Genomic DNA, 17,697 nt, shown 5'->3' with positions numbered 1-17,697 from the left:
GGAAGCGCTCAGTCTGAAAACCTCGCCTGGCCATCTCTGATGTCCTGGGGTGGGACTTTCAAATGGAAGGAAGGCAGGTTGGACTAATACTTTTCCTTCATGTTCTTTTGAAGGGACATTTCTATTGGGCAGGTCCACATCTTTGGAGGGAACGGATGGGAGTCCAGAAGGACACCCAGTTATCAGGTTAATTGTCACACACAGGTACACCCCAAGGGTCTAAGCTGGCTGACAGCTCCTGGGGCTGGCCGTGAAGAGATTCTGACCAGGAACATGATTACCCCATCTGAAACCTCAGATAATCTAGTCAGACACTGTGGACTCCTTTTCTCCTTAGAAATTAAAAGAAAGCTCAAGTCTTAAGAGAAGGAAAGTGACGATTTTATTTTTTTTTCCTGAAATTGACAGGACGGGCTGTGGCCCTCACAGCTGGGTCGGAGAGACATGACCGGTCTCTGCTGACCTATTTGGGAGAAACGGGGGTGGCACTGTTACCTCTTACATTTCCCTTCGTCCCCTTGGAAATGCTCTAACTGCCTTGGGAGCAGGGGCTGCATTTCACGAAGTTTGCCACTAGACTGCACCCTTATCTATGATAAGAATTCTTTCTGCAGCACTGCTTTGGAGAAAATGTTTCTCTTGCTGGTTTGGTTCAGGAGTGATTCTCTCTACGCTGTTAACACTCCCTGATTCTGATCTGTCCTCTCACTTATCTACTTGCTGAAAGGCACATCTTTGAAAAAAAAATGAGTTTAAAGTCCTGCTTTTGCTTGTATTGCCAGAGGTGTTGGCTGGGAGAGGGAGGAGGAGCTGTGTGTAATGATGGAAAGAAAAAAAAAAAGGAGCGAGGCTCCTCATCGTTTCTTCTCCCCTCTGTCTGGGGCTTGGTAAGTTAGGGGGCGAAATTAATATTTAAAAAATCTCGTTGAAGTGTCTGAGGAGTGAGGGTGATCGTGTGTTATTTTCTCCTTTGTGTCAAGTTCAGACCAGAAGAGTGGCCGGACAGTGTGCCCTGTGTGCTCCGGCCCCTGCTCCTGTTTCTGCACCAGCCCAGCAGCCCGGCCGACCCCAGGCACGCTGGGAGCCTGTGGGATGAATGGGGAGATTGTGGTGCTCCTTCCAGAGAAACACGAGTTGCCTGGTTCCAGCCACTCTCCATTCTGAGAGAGACGGCCTCCAGTGACATGTCTTTTTGTCCAGCTGACTTCCAGTGGCTGGAAAGTAGAATGTATGAGGACAGGTAAAAGGGAGCGGGGATGATTCATAGGGAAGACGGAAAGGGTAGGGAGACAGCGGAAGGGGAGGTTGTGGCAGGAGCCCCCCCTTGGGGTAGGGGGCGCTGCAGAGGGGGCCTCGGAGAGAGGGGACGCTGCAGGAATGTAAATCAGGGACCCGCTCTCTTCCTGCTTAGAAATGGGCTTAGTCACTAGGGGTGGAGAGCGGGTGGGGTATGAGTTGCCCTCCAGGGGGCCCTCAGGTGGGCTCCCTGGAAGGGCATGGGAAAGAATTCTCAGTTGCCTGGGGTTGTCTAAAGTAATTGTGTCCAGAGATGGGGATACTGGCCAGACGGGTTCGCCTCTACAAGTCCCTAGTGAATGGTTGATGGTGGTGGAGAGGAAGTTCTGTTCTGGGAAGCTGGATCAGGGGGCTGCCCATGAGCTTTTCCTGATTCCATCCCCCACTTCCATTCCGAAGGCCTAGATCGGTTCACAGTCACCCGCAGAAGATTGCATCTGGAAAAAAAACACAAAAAAACAACAACAAAAAAACCCCAAAAAACACATTAGCTCTGGTGAACGTAATTGGGAAGGGCTCATTTATTCCTGCCGGATGGATACATGCGTCTGAGGCCAGGTTCGCTTCCCCTCTTTATGGCCACGAGCTTCTCCACCCTCTGCTTCTTAACTCAACTTTTGATGCCTTTCAACCACATCCTTCTTGGAGGAGTAAGAAGTTAAATATCATCTGCTTGTGTGCCGTTCCCCAGAGATTACCCCTCCCCATTCCTTTGAAAGATTAACTGGATATCAAAACCAAATTTCAAGAAATGCAACCAAGTAAAAATTGATGCTTTTACATGCACAACGTTTCGAAGGGTGCGTGGCACTTGTGCTTTATAAAGCTTGCAGCCTTCCCTCTGATCATTGTCAAGGCAAGGGTGATGCCTGACACCATGGGTTGGGAACGTTAGACATTTAGTAGTTCATAAAATATCATGAATTTCTCCGGTTGGAAAGGAAAAATGTCAGCAACGGATCTTGTCTTCATTTGCTCTTGTCTTCATTGCTCTTACCATGCTCTCAGGCATTTGCCTACCGTTTTCCACAGCGAGTAACTGTTCTGGTTTAAAGACCCTATGAGACCGACATCAGTCCCTTTCTCAGAAGCCAGGACACACCAGGCATACTAATGCTGCCGCCGCATCCTGGTGTGGTGACCTTCAAGAAATCAAGTACCTAGCCTCTCAGGTCCCTCCGCAGACCAGGGAAATTCAGCGAGATTGAGAGAGAAGCAGTTGGAGGCAGCTTGGTTGCAGTGGCGCGGCTGAAGGCTAGGTGGCAGAATGGATACATCATTTAAAACACGCCTCTTTTGCAAAAGGGCTGGGAGCCGAGACTGATGGAAGTCTAACAACGGGGGTGGGGTGTGGGAGCAAACGCTGGGATGGAGGGCCACTTCCACGCTCTGTGGGTCCACTGTGTGCACCCCCAGCCCGGTCACTGCCCTTGGCCATGATGGCACCAATCCAGCGGGCGGTGCAGGGCCTCCGAGGACCACCAAGTGGCTTTATTCATGGCCACTTCCCCTGCGAGTTGAGGCCTGGCCAGGTCACAACGCCATCACTTTGGGTTCATCTTAGAATGCCCTAAAGCTTCTCTGATAAATAATTAGGACATGAACTTTGCCACAATGCATAAGCAAATGACCTTTTTACATTTCAAAATATAAATTATGGAATATTTCAAACCTTCAAAGAGCAGAAGATAACAAAATAGATATCCTCTACTCACCACACACATTCGACACATGTTAACATTTTGCCCTTCTTGTTTGAGATTTTGTTAAAAAGAAACACAGGGGTGCAGGGAACGGCTCACGTCCTGCTCAGGCCCCTGCTCCGCCTCCCTCCGCGGGGGGAGGGGGCTTTGCGTCCTTTCTGCACAACCTGTTGGGAGATTTCGCATGAAGCTTCTCACAGAACAGAGTTAGGACCGTTTTGAGGGTGAAACCACACGCTACTTGAGAGTTAATTTTGTAGTGGTGCTTGCTATGGTGGCAATTTAATTAGAGTCTAAATTGACCCTCTGGCTGACTTTTGAAGGAGCCGGAGCCAACTATGACTCAGAGTGATTTATATTTCTGTGTGAGCAATATATAAGTTAATCGTTTTAAGAACTGATGTTTAGGAGGCTTCTGGAGCCGTTCCAGGGAGATATGGCAGGATAGGGGTGGGCGGGGGAAGGCTCTAGAAATAGTTTCTGGTTGCAGGCTTCCTTATCTTCTTGGTTCATGGGATTCTGGGGTCTTTCAAACCCCAGAGGTGTGTTTGAACTTTGAAGAAATAAGATGAACCAGGAAAAAGGATTCCCTGTGACTTAGAGGAAGTGTTGGTAGAACCCTATCTAGGAGGAGAGCGACAGGCCAGGTGGGGAAGGTGGAAGCGCACGGGAGAGGGGAAAATAGAAAGCGTTAACCGCTTGGAGTAGGTTTAACAGAATGCAGTGGAGCCCTGAAGAAGCCAAGGACAGTTACGGCGCATGGCTGGAGTCTAGGTTTCGTTACGGTTCAGGAGGGAGAGGCGGTGAGAGCCAGCTCGCCGCCTCTAGCCCTTAGGGCAAATCTGTGTGAACAGGAAACGGTGCCCTTCCTCAAGACTCTTTACTTCTAATCGCCAGACAATGGTTGTAAAATACAGATTTTGTCAGAACAAAACACTTGACTGCCCCTTCCAGGAAACGGCCCTCCTGCACGTGCGTGCCCCCCGATGCGTGCCGTGTGACAGTGCCACTCAGAGGTGGCTTTCCCTGTGCGGTGCACCACCTGCCCAGCTCTGCGTGCCCGCCTGGTCTGAAAGAGTTGAGCCTGGTTTTCCGAGCCACCAGGAAACGCTGCTTTTCTGCTTACGTGGAAAGGATTCGCCCAGGGACAGGGTTTGATTCATCACCAGGGTTGAGGGATGGGCTTGAGCCCCTTCAAAGCAGCCAGCTCTGGCCACGTTCGCAGCCGGGTTGATCTACACCTTCGTGCCACTCTTTAGAGAAACCGTGCTCTTCCATGCCCCCACGTCTTTGCACGTATTGTTTATTCTGATAGGAATGCCTTTCCCCTTTGCGCCAACTAGTGAACTCAGGCATCCTTCAAGACCCAAATGAAATCATGCCTACTTTGGGAGGGCTTCCTAACTCCCATGTGTGATTCTCTGAGGTCACGTAGCTGGGTAGCTGCATTTATCCCACGTGGTCCTCTGTGTCCTCATCAGTAAAGTAACGGATGAGTTGTTTACTGCATAGTGGTGTTGTGAGCCTTGAATGAGGCAGTCTAGGTGAACCTCATTGGTGCTTAATCAGTTTTACCTACTGTAGCCCTACCTTCCCATTCAACTGAAAGTCTTGAAGGACCCAAGATCTTACTTACTCTCTTGGGATCTTATTTCCACTTTTCCTTCTTTCCCTACCTCTTGCCCATGAGTCCTTGGTACAGTTCCTAGCACAGAAGGCACTTAAGTTATTTTTGACTGAAAAACATTTACCATCCCCTAAGCAACCCAACATCTTCCTGAACACCCAGTTATTTTCCTGCATCCTTCCGACTGGTGGTAATGTCCACACTGATGCGTTTCTATTTTGTCCCTTTATGTACTAGTCTGGTCAACCCTTTATGTTTCAAATGTAAGTATTTATAGACTCTTTTAAAGTAACAGTAAATTCCAATATAGTCCTATTGTCGGACTTAAAATATGTTAATTGTAGTGTAACCTAAAAATGTACAAACATATTAAGGTATAAACTCCATAAACTTATCTCGGTGTAAAATTCAACAAGTACATAAATAAATTCAATGAAAACTACAAACCCAACAAAATGCAAAATGACAATATTCACTTAGTGTGTTGGTTGATGTTGGGCTGCTGTTTTACTGGAAAGAAATCACTACTCATGTTGTGATTATGGTTTAACTATTACAGTGCAAGTTTTGTGAGCTGGCATGTACGTTTGATGTCCTGTTTGATGAATTCATTCCTCCACTATTTTTTTTAAACTACAGCAGAGTCATGGCTTATACAGTGGTTAAAGCCAGATTGAAATACAAAAATTAAGTATAATCAAAATTACCCCTGAAAACCCCTTAAATCACAGCAAAACAAAACAGCACTGCAAAACCTTCACTTTTGCCACATAGCATCATGTCGTCCAGCTTTCGCTCAGCTCCCACATGTTGTCTCAGGATCAAGTCCATGTCTACTCTTTAGACCATTTGCAAATGACAACGAAAATTGTGTTACTTGGACCCCATGTCTTTGAAAATGGAAAATGTCTTCTAGACCTAGACAGAAGGCTGAGACAAGGAACTTGCATACAACTGAGTGACAAGTCTTGGACAAAACCACAAATGAAGCAAATGGATAACATGGACAGTCTGTACTGTTATGGCTGGCGTTTGCATGTGTGTGTCTGATTGTGTAAATGTCTGATTGTGTGTGTGTTTGGGGGTGTACTGGAGGTTGCTGACAGAGATGGCATGAGTCCGGGAGAGTTGGCTCCCACTCTGCTGGTGAATGAAGAGGTAGGAATTAGATACTGCATACAGCATGACCACCACAACTCACTGGTCCTGCTGCTTGTGTAGACCTACCAAGAAAAGGCGCCAATTTGACCTCCAAACACGGAATGGAAGCATTTTAACCATAAGCCAACCACAGGCAACCTCTGTTCAAAGCAAGGTTTGAAATTCTGAGTGGACATAGATGTGGGATTTACCCTGTGAGGATCGACTGGACACGGAGGGCAGGTGCCTCTGAGCCCCGGGCTTTGAATACCACTGCCCTTTCCCATGAAAGCAGCTTCACCTTGAGCAAGTCGCTTAGCCTTCCTCAGGTCCAATGTATTCTTCTGTAAAATGGACTGCGGTACCTTTCAATGGGTAGTTGTGAGACTTAAATGAGATAATTTGTGTAAATCACTTAGCACAGCACCTAGTAGGTAGTGTGTTACTTTGCTAGGGCTGTTGGAACAAAGAACCATACACTGAGAGGCTTACACAACAGAAATGTATTGTTTCACAGCTTGGAGGCGGGAAGTCTGAGATCAAGGTGCCGGCGAGCCCCAGCGCAGCCTGGTCCAGGCCTCTCTCCCAGCTCCCGGTCGTTCCTTGGCTGTGGCAGCGAAACCCAGTCTTCACACCGTGTTCTCTCTGAGTGTGAGTCTGTCTCCAGTTCTTTTTTTTTTTTTTTAAGGGTGTGGTCCTACTGGATTCAGGGTATACTCTACTCCAGTATGACCTCATCTTAACTAATTATGTCTTCAATGACCCAATTTCCAAATAAGATCCCATTGGGGAAGGGGCCGGGGGGCAATTAGGACTTCAACCTATGGATTTTGGAGGGACACAGTTCAATTCCAACAACACTCAAGTGGTAGCTATTGTGATTCATAATACCTTCTTCAGTTGCCTTTCAGTGGGATGTGTTCATAGCCAGAATGGTCAGAGCCCTATTCTCATTGTCCTTCCAGGCCTGTTTCTGTCTAGAAAGAAAGTGCCGCGAGAGCCAGAGCCTTCATGTTGGGCTCACAGTCCTTTCCCGGTTCCTGGAACAGCAGTGGCCACACAGCCGACGCTCCGTGAGTGACTGTGGATAAATGAACAAAGCCTATTTCTTTCTTCCTTTCCCCTTTCTATTTTTTCCTTTTTGATTTCTCAGTAGCCAGCCTCTCTACCTCATTATCTTTTCTAGATTGCCAAAGTATTAAAGGCACAAGAAATAAAACCACACAAATTGTAATTTCCTTTGTTGATCATTATTCAATTCTTCCCAAGCACTCGCTCCTGCAGCCAGTTAGAGACTCAGGCAGATGGCAAAGGGCAGAGCGAGGGGAGCTGCTGGTGGGGGTTGGGGTGAAGGGGCTTGTGTGGGAGATCGCCGGAGCCCACTCCCGACGTTTTCTGGGGCCTAGCCAAGGCTAGGACTTCGGAGTGAATGGGACCCAATTCTGCTCTGAGACACTGGGAAGACACCAGTGAGGTCAATATTGATCTAGAAGTTGAAAGCCAAATTCTAAAGGAGGAGCCGCAGACCTGGGAAGATACAAGGACTTTGTTGGGTCCTCAGAAAAGTGTGATGCATGCGTCTTTCATTTGGCGTGACAGTCCCTGGTCCACAAACCACACATGCAGGCCCCCAAAATGTGACTACCTTCATCATAGAGCTCCTGGTTTGAAAACAAGTCACAAGTTGTAGCGATCTTGGGCCTGGGCAGGGATGGGAGAGTGAAAAATATGGAGACAGTGCTCTGTGTTCTAGGGACCCACGACTGAATTGTTATTGACTAAAAAGAAAGGACTGCAAATAGGAAACACACTTGTAATTTACCGATTGACTGGTATCATCTATGTACATATGTGTCTGTGTATCTGCCAATACTTAGCTATTTTCTCACAGCTGTAGAACAGACGCTACACACGCACAGCCCCTGAAAAGACAGGAAGGATGCGGGCCAGTGGGCGCTGGGGAGAGACGTGGGTTCAAGAGGGGCAGTAACAATTTACTTTCAGCCTAATGTTACTATCGGGACTATGAAAACCATGTCGGCTCACCCTCATCTGAACTTTTCTTTCTCTCTCTCTCTCTTTTCCTTCCTTCCTTCCTCCCTTCCTTCCTTCTTTTTTTTTTTTTAAAGATCTGATTGGATATCTATTTAATTTTATTAAAAACCCTTTTTTTGTGTGTGGAGAATACTCTCAAACATACATAAAAGTAGGCAGAATAGTACCATAACTTCTTATATATGAGGGGGGATCCCAAGAAAACCAGAATTTATTTATAAAATATTGTGCATTTATTCTTACATGTTCAAACTTCAGTCACTTTCAAAGTACTCTCCATTTGATGCAATATATCTATTGATACCTTTTCCGCTGCTCAAAACAGTTTTTGAGCTCGTCAGTTTTGATGCCTTTTAAGGTGCTTCTGCTGTTTTTTGTTTTGCCTCTTCCACATCAGCAAAATGTTTCTCTCTGAGGACTTTTTTCATCGGGGTAAACAAAAAAAGTCTCTCGGGATGAGATCTGGTGAATAGGGAGGGTGAGTATGGGGGCCATGCTGTTTCTGGTCAAAAATTGCTGAACACTCAGTGCAAAGTGAGCAGGTGTGCTCGTAAATCACCCATCATGCAACATGTTGAAACAGTCTTCAAAAAAAAAAAATTCACTGAAGCCCAATGCAACCTCTCACAACAATACCAGCTGGCACACTGATACAGATGGGTTCCTAGAATACTCACTGAGTGGGGGAAGCCTGTACTGCAAGGGGCCTGGCTGCCAGAAGATAATTCCATTTTTTTTAGGTTCTCTTGTCTTAGGTCTATCCTTGAACCTGAACAACCATTATGCCCTGGCCATCTTGCCCCATACACAGCTCTGTCCATGTTCTCCATTTCCATGGACTGAATTTTAAAATATAATAAAAACATAACTCTTCAGCTTTGGGTACACTATTATGTTTATGGAGCTTCTTTCTCATCACACTCTGAACATTCACTCAGACATTTCCCAATAATAAGTAGGAAGATAGATGATTCCCTTTCATATTATGGAGGAAGAATTAGATGACCAATACAAGAATATTTGAGGAAAGTGGATGATAAAGGACTGAATTTCCAGGTCTGCACATCTGAGAGGACGGAGTGGGAGGCAGGTTATCTGGGCAGAGGAAGCACTGAACAGAGGTGGAGAGAAGGAGGTGGGACATCCCGGGAAGCTCCGCTGAGCACAGACAATACAGCAGGTCTGCAAAGAGCAGGGCTAGTGCTGGAGATCCAGAGATTGTCCCTCCAGCTTTGGCGCTATAGGCACGGAATCCCAGAGGGAAGACACTGTGCAGAGATCACCTCAGTTACTCAAGTTATTGCCAGGAAACATACTCAGTTTCCCAGGAAGGCAGAGAGGTGGTACTGGAAAGGGATGGAGGGCATCTGTTTGATTTGACCCTGGAGAAGAAGGTCAAGAGCTGGTCATCAGGACAAGGAGGAAAGAGACTGGGATATGTGGAGAGAAATGAGCGTTTGAAAGAGCTGGAATGGTCTGGACGGGAGGGAGGACTCCTGGGCAAGTCAGAGGAGGGGGTGGCTGCCTGCCCACCCAGAAACCAAACCCCTGTACCCACACCAGAATGTATCTGTACCTTCAGGGGACATCTAGATTCTTTTTAAAATAGCTCCACTAATTAGGTGAGACTTACCCAGAGTGATTTACTTTTGATTAACTCAAAGTCAACTTCAAACTAATTACATCTGCAAAATCCCTTCACCTTTGCCCTACAGGGTAACATAATCACAAGAGCAATATCTTATCCCTTTTGCCATATTTTAGTGATTAAAAGCAAATTACAGGTCCCACCCACACTCAGGGGGCAGAGATTATATAAGAACGTGGATCACTGGGGTTGTTTTAAAATTCTGCATACCATGATGCTTGACAGGTTGATGATGCCCTTATTGTCCGGTGTGAAATAATAGGACTGCAATTCCTTGGATTCATGGATAGACTCAGTTGTCAAGAGAGAAAGGACTTAGGAAAAGAAGAAACATCAAGTTGTTTTCATGCTTCTCAAGTTCTGTACTGTTTTAAAAGAGTCAGAGGAGGCTACCAGTGAGTGAACTCAAGTCAGCAGACATTTAATGAGAGCACTTCAGCTTTAGGCATTGTCCTTCACTTTGTGTCACTAGGGTCACAAAAATGAGTGCGTTTCCTGGCCACAGAGATCTTTACAGCTTTCTACGGGAGATTGGACACATACGGTTAGTAAAAGACCGGTCAAAGGCAATGCCTGAAGAGAGGTAGGCAACCAGCCTGAGGGCCATAAGATCTACACCTGGGGCATCCCTACAATACACACACCTGGAGAGGTGTCCCATGGTTTCTGCTCAGGTAAGCAACTCCTTGTCTGTCTGAGTGCCCTAGGGAGGGCTCTGACCAACTCCAGAGAAGAACACACAGACTGTTATTGCCAGGCTATGCTGCTCAGCATTGGCTGACATCTGGTCAACCCCACAGTACTAAAGCCACACAGACCCACCATGCAGAAGGGGCTGACAGCCCCACTCCAGCTCTAACTTCCAGGGGTTACTCAAAGTGTCAGGGATGTGAGAGGAGGGAAAGACATTCAAGAAAACTGACAAAGAGTGTTTGGGTTGGGAGTGGAATCTGGTCCCATCCTGAGGCTGGCCGAATGTACCCCATCTCTCCCCAAGTCTTTGAAGTGTGTTACCTGGACGGTGAGCTAAGCCACGCTTGGCAGGAAGAGGGAGGGAGGTTGTGTGGTCTGGCAAAGAGGAGAGCAGAGGGGCAGAGGGACTGGGCTTGACTCTGTGGCTGACTCACAGCACCTCTCGTGCCAGGCGTTTCACCATTCAGTCCAGCTGGAAAATGCGGAAAATACCCAAGTCAGGATCTCGCAGAGAAATCCAGATGCCTTTCACGAGAATAAACAAGGCAACTGTCCTCTCGCTCTGGTCTCCATTTCTCTGTTTTGGTGTGAGTGTGTGTATGTATCTGTTTCTGGGTGTTTGGGGTGTGTGTGTTTTCTCTTTGATCATTTCTCTGTTAGCTGTAGGACTTGATTTTTTTGTCTCGACTTAGGTCTCTGTCTTCAGGTCTGATTGGGCAGAGCCCACAGTGTCCCCCTCCAGCCCTATGCCTCCCTTTGGCTTCCTTTCTAGTTCATGTGAGGTCTTGGTTTCTGCCACATCTCCTGAGTGGTGTGTCTTGGCAAGATTCTGTCCCTCTTCTTGACAATGGGAATGTTGGGGGTCGGGGCAATAGGAAGCGCTCTTGACCTGGCACAGCCTTGCAGGGCTCTGGTCCTGTCTGTTGCTGGAGCAACGGCAAGGATTTTTTTTTAATAGCCACTTCTGGTACAGGAACAAAGAACAACAACAACAAAAATCATTCCTTTAAAGCAAGTACTTTTCTATGTCCTTGGATTTCATTTTTCTCTGCTACTTTCCACCTCACTCCCGGGGTTCCCAGTCAGGCCAAATGTTTTCCCTTTTTCTATTGTTTCTTCTTTCCCGTTTACCCATAAAGTAGCAAATCCATTTTTTTTCCTCCTGGCCTTTCTCTCCCTCCCCATTCTTCCTCATTTAGGGTGATTTTGAGAGAAGATTGCCTTTTGTTGTCTGCATCTCATTTGACTCCATTTGCAGAGGGAAAACTTTGTTCAGTGGCTTCCTGGGTCTGAAAACATCCTGGTTAAAAGTCACACAGACTTAAGTTGGACCACAGTGCTTCCGTCAATCAGCTGTGACTTTGGTGAGTTACCTCGCTGGCCTTCAGTTTTCCTTGCCTGTAAAATAGAAATAATTTAGCCTACTGTACAGGATTGATGGGAATACTACATGGGTTAATAAATGTGAAATTCTTAGCATACTGCCCACTAGATGGATGGGTTCTGATCTGAAGTTCTCGTTTTTCATACTCATTGTGAATAGCGAGAGTGTTTCCTCTGTTGAAGATAGCTTTGGTTCCCCTCTCAATGTATCCCTTTTTCCATTCTCTATGAAGCATAACGATGACGGTCCCACCTCTGCTCATGGGTAGTGAGGCTTGAACCCTCCCTACCTCATCACATTGACCAGCTCAGGGTAGGACATCTGACACCATCAGGGCTCACACATCAGTAAAGCTGAGCCCATTAGATCCTCTTTCTTTTTTAAAAAAATTATTGAATTTATTGGGGGTGACATTGGTTAATAAAAGTATTTGTTTCAAGTGTACAGTTCTACAGTACATCATCTGCATATTGTGTGTTCACCACCCAAAGTTACGTTTTCTTCCATCACCATTTTACAAATGAGAAAGACACAGAAGGAAGAACAATTTGGTGGTGATTGTGGGCACTGAGAAGGCTTGGAAGGTGGGATATCGGGACAACAAGATGAACACATATTCAGTAGCAAGTGAACCAATAAGCTAGAGATGAGCGAATGACCCTGGATCACCAAGGCTATTTGTTTTCTTGTTCCAAGATCCCACAATACTTTCCCCACAATTCCACTGACATTCCTGATATCCTTTTAATAACCCCTCCCTCCCCTTGAACTGGTTGGAGAGGGTTTCCGTTCTTTGCAAACCAAAGAGGTTTTATTAAAACTTCTTCATGGATTTTAAAATTTTGTGTGGTCCTAGGCTGTCACTGAAGTCCTTGTCTCCCATCTTGAAGAGTGTTGGGATTGTGTGTCTTTATGGAATGTTGACTTTGCAAGACACCGCGTGATAAGAGTCTATTATTTTGCCAATTCTCACACATGGAAGTCTTGTACTCTTAGGAAACTCCTGAGCTGTCAAACACTGGACCTCTTGCTGAAGTCTGACTTCTTTTTCCCATCATTCTTTATATTCCCTCTGGGAGTCTTGTAGCTCTTGATTTTCTCCAAATTATTTGTGTTCTAGGAGACCACAGTTCTTTTATCTGCATCCTAAAGACAGAGTTTCTTAGGGGAGAGGTCCTGAAGACATAAATCTCTTTTGAAAGCTTTAAACCCTATCTTACCCTTGAAAGATGCCTGATGTTTCAGATCTAGCCCCTAACCTTCTGAAAATTTATAAAAATCACAGATACCATCTTCTTGGTCCTCTGGACCATACCTGGCTGGGTAAGTGAACCTGTTCTACTAACCCAGAAATAGAAGCTCAGAGGAAGGCTGGTTGACAGTGTGTGTTTCTGAAATAAGTCAGCTTTGGAAACCTAGGGAGAATGCCTCCTTCCCCACTCTCCCAGGCTCACTTCCAAGCTCCCAGCTAGAGACCCGAGCCTTGGGCAGAGCTCATTTCAGGCTGAGTCAAAAGCCTGAGGGAGTCTTGTCCACATGGGCACAGTAAGGGAAAGGACCCCAAAGGAGATATTTCAAGGAGCATCCTCAAGGACTTGGAAGATGTTGCTCTTTTCCACTAGAAGAAAGAGCCCACCAACCTGGAGGGTGCTCAGCTTTCCAGGCTGTGAGGAGGGAAAGAACTTTGAGATATTTTGAGATCCTGTCTCCAAGGCCATGGTCAGTCTCTATGGGGGCCATTCCCAATAGGCACGAAACATACCTCAAGCCTTTTAATGACAGATCTGCTAAGACAGCCCCATTGCTGTCCTGGACCTCTCTGTGATGTTACCTTAGAAACCAGCTCATTCACTTCTTTGACTTTCTCTAGCACCTGGGAGTTAAACTCTTCACATAAGCTGATGTTTTCAGCCTTTTCTCAGCCCTAACTAGCGCTGTTGTGGAGGAAAACTTTAGAATGAGTGAGCTAAGACTTGTTTGGGATAGTAAAGGTCTTTCACATTTGATGACTTTGGACACCTGTGTGTCCCCATCTTTGAGTCCCTGACCACATTCCTGATTGAGATCGAGAGTAAGGCACATGGTAGAGGGCCTGCAAAGAGCCTGCCACTCCCCAGAGCCTCAGCCTTGGTATTTTCCAGATGACTATATAAAAACCGGATTAAATTCACAGAGGATCCAGGTTCATGTTCATGGTAGAGTGTCTATATGGGGCCAGGTGAAAGTACTTCAGTGTGGGACCTAAAAGAACATGCCTTAGGATTAGGGATGCCAAATAAAATATAAACTGGCCAGTTAAATTGGAATTTCAGATGAACAATGAATAACTTTAGTGAAAGTGTGTCCCATGCAGTATTTGAGACATACTTACACTAAAACTTGTCATCTACCTGAAATTTAAATTTAACTCAGTGTTCTGGATTTATGAACTCTGACAGCTCAACTTGGAGAGGGCACAATCCCAGGTAGCTTCAGGGACTGTGTGGGGATGGTAGGTGCATTCCTTTGCCTGCAGGAGGCATGGGTACTCAAGCAAATAAGAAGGGTGTATGTGTTAAAAGTGGATCTGTGAAGGAAATAATATCTTGGTCGGAGGTCATTTCAGTGTTTTTTGTGTTTTTTTTTTTAATAATTGCAAAATTAAATTTTTATTTCTAAACATATCTTAAGAGCTTGGAGATCATTGGAGAATTCAAAAGGCCCTCCTGAAACTTGAACAATTGATCTTCTAAGTTAAACATCCCCAGTAAGTAATTTGGAAGAACGAGTAGCTAGGATTTATGGAGGAGGTCTTTCTTTCCCTTTTAAACAGAATCGTGGATACGGAAAGTGTTTTGAGGGTAGCCAGATGGGAGGGGGGAGGTAGAGAATGGGTGAAGAAGTGAGGGGATTGTACAAATTGATAGTTACAGAGTAGGCATGGGGATGTAAAGTAGAGGACACAGGAAATGGGGTGGCCAAAGAACTTACATGCATTGATCACTGGACATAAACAAAGGTGTGGGAATTACTTGAGGGAGTAGGGGATTCTAGGTAGAGGGAGGTAAAAGGAGAAAAAATTGGGACAACTATAATAGCATAATCATACAATATAACTTAAAAATGTCAAAAAAAGAAAAATTATTATTTAGAGGTGTTCTCATCACATTCCTCTTCTCTTTGATGAGCCACAGAGGAGATAAAATATGAAGACAGAAGCTGTAGGAGCTTAGGTGTGGTTGGGAAAAATAAATCATCTCTTAGAGATTCCAGCGTAAGGGAGAGGGGCGTCCAATGGGGGCTCTGTGGGTGGGGTGAGAACAGGCCCTGGGCTAGGACTCAGGGAAATCTGGCAGCTGATGAGTCAGTTGGGGCAGGTCTAGGAATGGAAGACTCTACACAGCTGGCTCCAGGCTGTGCAAAGGGTGTGGCAAATGAGGCCTTTTAGCCCCAAGCTAAATCTTGCAGGAGGAAGGGGAGGGTCAGACAGCAATACAGGTTGCTGCAAACTCCGAAGCATTGCCCAGGGCTCTTTGGTTGCCCTGGAATGGAGGTGTTAGCTCAACCGCCAGGCTGGGGTGTCTGGATCTTTTTGTTCAAGGCAGAGAGTTGCCACTGCTTGATGGTGGTTGTCAGAGGGCTTGACCAGGATTAAGCAGTGTTAAGTGCAGGGCAGGGGTGAGGAGGCGGGCTGGTCCCAGGTTTCTAGTTCTGGCAAGCTCTCCCTGTTTGCCTGGGTGAGACACACACTGGAACCGAGTGTTCCCGCAGCATCCAGGGCGAGCCTCCGCTCCTCTCCTTGGCGTCTTTTCTCTGGGGAGACGTGGGTTCCAGCTCTAATACCTGGGAGCACAGATCCTGTCTCAGTGAGGGGCCACCTGGGAAGGGGGTGGGAGTGGGGAGGCTGTTCAGCCCACCAGTGTCTCATACCCCAGACCCAGAAATAACACCTGGCTGCAGATCCTGGAAAACTTGGGGTTGGTCAAGCTGGAGACTCAACCTGTTACTGTAAGCAGGAGGACAGGATTTCCGCTGGCTTCCTGGTGCCTCCAAGTTCCTGGCCAATGCCAGCACCAGTGTGCGTCCCACCCAGGCAAACCGGGAGAGCTTGCCAGAGTTGGAAGCCTGGAACCAGCTGCCTCTCCAACGCTGCGCTGCAGTTAACACTGCTTAATCCTGGTCAAGTCCTCTGACCACCAGTTCTGTGCAAACCCTGCCGGGGCATTCCCTTCTTGGTGCCATATCTTTGACTCCCATTGAGCTGAGGGTCACAAACTAACCTTTCAATTTGGCCTCAGTTTCCTCATCTGTAAAATAGTTGCCAGTTCATCCATCCCCAGCCTCAAACCAGGATATCCCTTCTGTAAACGTTTAATGATGTACAATAGACTAGAGGTTGAGGTAAAAAAAAAAAACAACTCTTTGTAAAGGCTCTAGGGGTTGCCTTTATTCTTAAATTTGGAGATTCATGAACTTGAGATGAAATTGTTGGGAATGTCAAGGGTTTCCTGTGCCTCAAAATGTTGCTGGTGTGTTATCTCTTATAGATCTTCAGTGTCTTTTCTTTTTGCACCTCGTGCATGAGTATGCATTACTTGCATAAGAAATAAACATCATCACTTTTGAAGGCTCTCTTGAGAGAGAGGAGTCCAGGCCATTTGCTAACATTTTGCTGGGGGATGCTGGCAGGTAAGCAGTGACTTTAGTGTAGGGAGACAGGGATTCAATTCCATGACCTCTGGAAGGTACTTTCAGAATGTACTTCTATGCGCAGTGCCCACAGCCTACTCTGTGGACACGTGTTGCCAGGACCCAGAGCAGGAGGAAGACACAGAGAGAGAGAGAGTGGGGAAAGGAGAGTGGAGGAGGAGAGAGAACAGAGAGTGAAAGAGAAAACTGCACCGTCATGAAAGCTTGAAGCTGCCCTTTCAACTTTCCCTTATAATTAGTTGGTGCAGCTGGAGGGGCAGAGCTGTTGTTGAGTTGCAACTTGTTGGGCTCCAGTCCTCAGGATGTTTCAGGCTTGCTCAGTGTTTGAGGAAAGCTTAGTTCTCAGAGGGCTCCTCCTCCCTCTGTCTGTCTATCTTTCTATTTTAATTCCTTGCCTGGAGGGAATGGTGTGAAGGGTTGGAAACTTTCTAGCGTTCTGGCCAAAGCAGACTTCCCACCAGGGCTGGTCTGCAGATGCTGACAAGAAATTGGTTGAAAGACGTTTCTCTTCACCAGTGATTTGGGGGCCAACTCTGTAACAGTATGGGGGGAGCCATGCAGAAGAAGGGGGTCCAGGGTCCAGGAGGGGCAAGGGCAGGCAGGTTGGTTTCCCCCAGGCAGGGAGCCCCTTGTGGTCCCAGAACGGCCACAGAGGCCTTTGCCTCCTGTCCTCATTACAGATACCACGCCTTCATTGAGAGCAGTTGTCATGCCCAGGCCCCAGGGCAGCCTGGTGGGGAAGAGAAGGGTCTCTAAGGTCAGACAAGGGCACTTGAGTCCTGAGTCTCTGCTTACCACTTGAGTAACCTGTGGCCACTTAATTTCTCTGTGTCTCAGTTTCCTCATCTGTCTAATGGTAAATAAAGTACCTCCTTAAGCAGGTTGCTTTGCACAGCCCCTGGCACACAATCAACATAGATACAAGCTTTTTATTATGTCTGCTTTTGCAGGAGACCACATGGACACACCTACTTTCTCACCCCACCCAGGGCCTAGTCCTCTCAGAAAGGATTGAGATTTTGTGCTGGTGAGAACTTCCACCTGTAACCAGTCGGTGTGGCCCCTGGAGACGAAGGCATTGCCTTCATGTTGGGCCAGGGCAGGCTGCTGGTGAGGCTGCCTGGAGGTGGCTGCCCAGGGAACAGAGTGCCCTGTGGTACTCTGGCTGGCACCACTCCTGGCTCAGTAACTGCTCCTCTCCTACTTCTCCAGTTGGCTGTGTCTGGCACAAAGCCAAAGCTCAGCACTTTTGTCATTGCTCTTGAGCAGGGTCAGCCAGGTGAGTGGCAAAGGTCATAGGGGATAGAGGTGCTTTTACCAATTTCCACCCAATGTGAGGGATTTCTCCCTGCACATGTGCCAGGCCAGTAACCACAGTAGCCACCCTCATGTACTGAGCAGTAGATTACATGCGGGCACACTAACTACATTTAGTGTCTTCTCTCTGCTGAGCAACTCTGTA

This window comes from Phyllostomus hastatus, unplaced genomic scaffold (genome assembly GCF_019186645.2).
Source record: "Phyllostomus hastatus isolate PE091 unplaced genomic scaffold, TTU_PhHast_1.1 phas_contig_137, whole genome shotgun sequence".
Classification (NCBI taxonomy): Eukaryota; Metazoa; Chordata; class Mammalia; order Chiroptera; family Phyllostomidae; genus Phyllostomus; species Phyllostomus hastatus.
Note: the sequence above shows the minus strand (reverse complement) of the source record.